This window comes from Gossypium arboreum, chromosome 3 (genome assembly GCF_025698485.1).
Source record: "Gossypium arboreum isolate Shixiya-1 chromosome 3, ASM2569848v2, whole genome shotgun sequence".
NCBI lineage: Eukaryota > Viridiplantae > Streptophyta > Magnoliopsida > Malvales > Malvaceae > Gossypium > Gossypium arboreum.
The window spans coordinates 128,470,740-128,476,739 of record NC_069072.1 but is presented as its reverse complement, the minus strand read 5'-3'; positions in this window follow the sequence as shown (position 1 = coordinate 128,476,739).

Genomic DNA, 6,000 nt, shown 5'->3' with positions numbered 1-6,000 from the left:
TATGTTAGTGCCTTGGCCAATATCAGATACAGAATACAGATATAGCAAATCAGAATCCTACCTACTAGCCTCTACACACCATCTCTGTCCAGCCCTATACACCATGCGGGGATTAAATCAACCCACCCACCCCTACACACCATGCTGTACCGAAATACAACACATAATCAGAAATTTTCAGCCGAGCTGCAAGATAACAAGCTTGATAGCCTTTTAGATACTTCCTCTAAATAACAATAACCACCCTGATACAATGTAACATACAATAAATAACATGCTATTATGTAGTTAACAGTCCATACATTCAGATCAGCATACATGCTCAAAACAGAAATCAGCCAGATATATTACATATAGAAAGGTCTAAGTAATGTGTACCGACCCTACAGTAGATCCACAGTCGACTTGGGCGACCCGTGCAACCTTAAAGAACTTTTTAGAAAAATGGGCTCACACGTCCACGTGGCCTACCCGTGTGGGCCCACACACCTATGTGGCCCACAAGGCCCAAATTAGCTTTGGTCATATGGATCAGATGGCCTGGCCTAGAATCCCACACGCCCGTATGGCCCACATAGCCCAGTTCAGTCAATCTCGTGTATCGCATACTGTCTACCTGGCCATCACACGGCCATGTCTAATGTGCACGGCCTAGCCTTGTCGATCACACGCCCATGTTATGGCACACGGCTTACCACACGGCTTATCACACGGCCATGTAGCTTCGACAGAAAGGTTTTTGGCTTTCTTTGAAACCTCGTTTTTTGTATTTCTAGGTACACACCTGGTTTCGGTTAATGCTTAAACAATCCCCAAGCACTCCAAAACTTATAGTTGAACAAATATCACTAATTTAATCGATTATAATGCAATCTAGAATCAACTCGAATCGGGGTTTTTACCCAAAAAGCAACCGATCCTTACATTCATACGACGAACAGTAGTTCCCACACAACTAACGCTCTGAGGGGTGAGTACGAGCCCTTGAATCCTCCCCTAATTAGCATAAACAAAACACTTCAGAGGAAAGTTAACAAACAAAATAAACCTCTTAATTAATACTTTTTGCAGAACTAGAAAGCCGGCATTGGGAGCAAGATTTTGACAAAACCTCCACGTAGAGAAAACAAAAGGGAAGAGAGAACAGAATCAGATGAAGGAGAAAGGTGAAATGGCACCAGGAATCTGAGAAGAATAGGGAAAACCAAAATTTTTCAAAAAGGAAACAGAAGGAAAAATAATCTGATAACTTCCCCCCTTAATTCTCTCTATCAAACTCCACTACCTAGAAACCAACCTCAACACAACTCTTAATCCTGGAGCCGAACAAAAATATTGCCCACGCAGGGATTCGAACTCCTAACCCTCAGCTTACTAGCACTCCCCTTAACCACTAGACTAGCAGGCCCATTCTGTTAATTATTTACCAATAATTAAACTTAAGCCTACTGAGTAAGGTTAATGCTTTATTTAGAAAAATACAAAAAATTTTCCCAAGATAAGGCTTGAACTTGGGACCTCTCAGACACACCTAGAATACTTAACCACTGAAGGAGATACACATTTGTGTCACATCTCCAATGAAACAAAAAGAAAAATATTAGGGCGTTACAACTCTACCCCTTAAAAGAAATTTTTGGCCTCGAACTTTACTTGATCAGGATAGATGAGGATACTGCTCATGCATCGCATCCTTAGGCTCCCACGTAGCCTCCTCAGTGTTATGATTTTGCCATAGCACTTTCATAAGAGGAATAGATTCCTTCTCAAAACCTTAATGTCGTGATCCAAAATCCAAACCAGCTCCTCCTCGAAGGTCAGATCTAGCCGCACCTCAATCTCCTCGACAGGGACAATATGATGGGATTAGAGTGGTAGCACCTCACCATCGAGACGTGAAACACATCGTGAATACCGTCTAACTCTGGAGGTAGCTCCAACTGATAAGCAATAGGTCCCACTCGTTTCAGAATCCGTTACGACCCAATAAACCTAGAGTTCAACTTGCCCTTGCGACCGAACCTCAAAACTTTCTTCCTTGGTAAGACCTTCAGAAAGACGAAGTCCTCCACAGAATACTCGATCTCACGTCTCTTCAGATCAGCATAAGACTTTTGTCTGTCAGAAGCTGCTTTCAGTCGATCCCTAATTAGTCGAACCTTATCTTCAGTCTCGGAAACCAACTCCAAACCCAAAACACGTTGCCTACCCAACTCAGTCCAACATAAATGAGTGTGACACTTACGACCATACAGTACCTTGTAAGGTGCCATCTAGATGCTAGACTAGAAGCTGTTATTATAGACGAACTTAGCTGACGATAGATAGTCTTCCCAACTGCCTCGAAAATCAATCACGCAGCTTCTCAACATATCCTTCAATATCTGAATCACCCTTTCAGATTAGCCATCGGTTTGAGGATGGAACGTAGTACTAAAGTCCAACCTCGAACCCAAAGTCTTATGCAATTTTCCCTAAAATCGAGACGTGAAGCGAGGATCCCTATCAGAGATAATAGAAATCGGTACCCCATGTAGTCTCACTATCTCCGAAATATAAAGCTTCGCCAGCTTCTGTATAGAATAATCAGTACGAATAGGTACAAAGTGCACTGACTTAGTCAATTGATCCACGATGACCTAAACTGAATCCTTCTTAGTGGGTGTTAACGGTAACCCACTAACGAAGCCCATCATCACGCGTTCTCACTTCCAAAGGGGAATCTTAATCGGCTACAACAAACTCGAAGGTGACTGGTGCTCAGCCTTAACCTGCTGGCATGTCAAGCATTTAGCTACAAAATCGGTAACTTTTCGTTTCAATCCTGGCCACCAATACAACTCTCGAAGATCTCGATATATCTTGTTCCCACCAGGATGCATAGCATATAGGCTACTATGTGCCTCTATCAGTATAGACTGTCTCAAGTCGGAATCATTCGATACACATATCCTGCTTCGGAAACACAATACCCCCTCAGAGTTCAACCTAAAGTCCGTAGTGCTACCACTCTCAATCTGTCGGAACCGAAGACGCAAAGATTTATCCTCCAACTGTTTACCCTTAATCTACTCAATCCATGTTGGTTAACCTGAAGCTCGACTAATAGGCTACCATCATCAAATAGACTAAGGTGAGCAAACATCGCCCTCAGATCAGTGATAGCCCTACGACTCAAAGTATCAGCCACCACATTGGCCTTGCCAAGATGGTACTCGATGGTGCAGTCGTAATTCTTAAATAGTTCGATCTATTTACGCTACCTAAGATTTAGTTCCTTTTGAGTGAGGAGGTACTTGAGGGTTTTGTGATCAGTGTAGATGATACACTTCTTACCGTACAGATAATGCCTCCAGATTTTCAATGCAAAAACCACAACAGCCAACTCCAAATCATGCGTTGGGTAATTTGCCTTACGAGTCTTAAGCTGACGAGATGCATATGCAACCACCTTACCATCTTGCATCAACATACAACCAAAATCAATATGTGATGTATCACTGAAAACTATGAAGTTTTTACTAGGCTCAGGCTGTATCAGAACAGAAGCTTGAGTTAGAATAGTCTTAAGCTTCACGAAGCTTTCTTGCTGTATATCAGGCCAGACCAAAAAGAACTCCCTTACGCAAAAGATTAGTTAACAAAGCTGCGATCAAAGAGAATTCTTTTACAAAACGTCGTTAGTAACCCGCCAATCCTAGAAAACTACAGATTTTAGACATATTCTTCGGCCTTTTCCAATCCAATACCACCTCAATCTTACGAGGATCAACTCGTATCCCCTCAGCAGAAACCATATGTCCCATAAATGTTACTTCCCGGAGCCAAAACTCACACTTGCTGAACTTCGCATACAACTGTTTCTCACGAAGAATCTGCAGTACCATCCTTAAATACTCTTCATGTTCGTCTTCAGACTTAGAATATACCAAAATATTATCGATGAATACTACTACAAACTGATCCAAATAGGGCTGAAACACTCGGTTCATCAAGTCTATAAATGTCGCTGGTGCATTGGTTAATCCAAAGGGCATCACTAGGAACTCGTAGTGACCATAACTAGTCCTAAATGTTGTCTTATACAAATCAGCCTTGTTAACCCTTAATTGATGATAACCTGAATGTAGATCAATCTTGGAAAACAGTGAAGCCCCTCTAAAATGGTTGAATAAATCATCAATCCTCAGAAGTGGGTACTTATTCTTAATTGTCAGCTTGTTCAGCTATCGGTAGTCGATACACATCCTTATTTTCCCATCTTTTTTTTTCAAAAACAACACAGGTGCTCCTACAGAGACAAACTGAGACGAATGAACCCACGGTTCAACAATTCTTGAATCTGATCCTTAAGCTCCATAAGCTCTTTTAGTGCTATCGGTAAGTGGCAATAGACACCGGAGCTGTACATGGAATAAGTTTGATCCTAAATTCCATTTTTCGGCTCAGAGGTAAACCCAATAGTTCTTCAAGAAAAACATCCAAAAAATTTCTGACAGTTCTGGTGTCCTTAACCGAAGACTCACTAGAATCTGAAACACTTATGTAGTCTAACTATGCCTCACATCCTCTTCAGACCAACTTTTCTGCCTCTAACGTAGAAATCACATTAGTCAGAAAATCCCGACGTTCTCAAATCACAACTACCTCATCGTCCTCCTCAGTTCTCAAAACGACCTTTTTAGTCGCACAGTCTAGAATTATTCGGTGCTTGACCAACCAGTCCATCCTTAGAATTAAATCGAACTCCTCGAATGGAAACTCCATCAGATCAGCAAAAAATACTGTCCCTTGGATCTCTAATGGAACGTCTCTATACAATTTGCAAACTTAGATAGATTGCCTCAAATGACTCACAACAGTCATCTTACTAAAAGTATTCTCAACCGGAATCCCTAAATTTTTAGACACAGTGCTAGCAACATAGGAGTGTATAGAACCTATGTCTATTAATGTCAGATAAGGTACATCATAAATTAAAAACGTACCCGTAATGACTTCTGGAACATCTCGGTCCTCTCGGCAACGAGTAGCAAAAATAAGAGCAGGCTGCCTCGCTAACACCTCTACCTGGTGCTCTCTGCCCACGGCCCATGCCGTTACCACCCCTAGCCTGACCACAGCCTCTAAGTGGCTGCTGAATTACCTTTGGTGGCTGTGCAGTACCAGAACCTGGAACTTGCATCTGATCGGCCCTCAGTGGACAGTCTCGTACGCGATGCTCAGTAGACCCATATCTCAAACATGCCACAGTCGTCCTCCAACATTCGCTCGGATCGCATCTATCATAATGCCCACAAGGCAAGATCCCAGTAGGTGTAACAAGGGCCAAAACTTTAATTGGCCTATCAGGTTTGGCTTTTTTCTTAGGCCTTATCACATAACTCAAGGGTTTCGAATCCCTCTGATTCTTGCCTCTCTCCTTATCCTAATTTTAGCGTTCTTCGTCTTCTTTACTAGTGCTGAAAAGTTACGCTCCCTCTGTAAAGCTATCAGAACCCTCAAACTATCTCTGAGTCCATCCTCAAAGCGGACACAACGCTCATATTCAGTCTCCACCATGCCTCGCGCATAGTGGCTCAATCTCAGAAACTCGGCTCATACTCAGCCACAGAACGATCCCCTTGCGTGAGATTCAGAAACTCATGTCTCCAAGCGTCAATGTAACTTACCCTTACATATTTACCTTGGAAAGTAAACTTATAGAAATCCCATGTCAGTCATTCGGGCTGAATGCCCTCCTTAACGGTCAGCCACCATTGCTATGTTTCATCGCGAAGCAAGGAAACATCCCCTTTCAATTTCTGTTCAGGGGTAAAGTCCAGATTTTCCATGATTATTTCAGTGGCCTCCATCAAGTACTCATCCTCGTTAGGGGCGACTCTAGTGACAGCCTTAAATAGCTCAGCCTCATTGGACCGGAGTCGTTATGTAACCGTCCTAAGGCCTCCAGATCCAGTATAGGGCCCAACGACCCTCTCTAATATCCTGAGCCATATG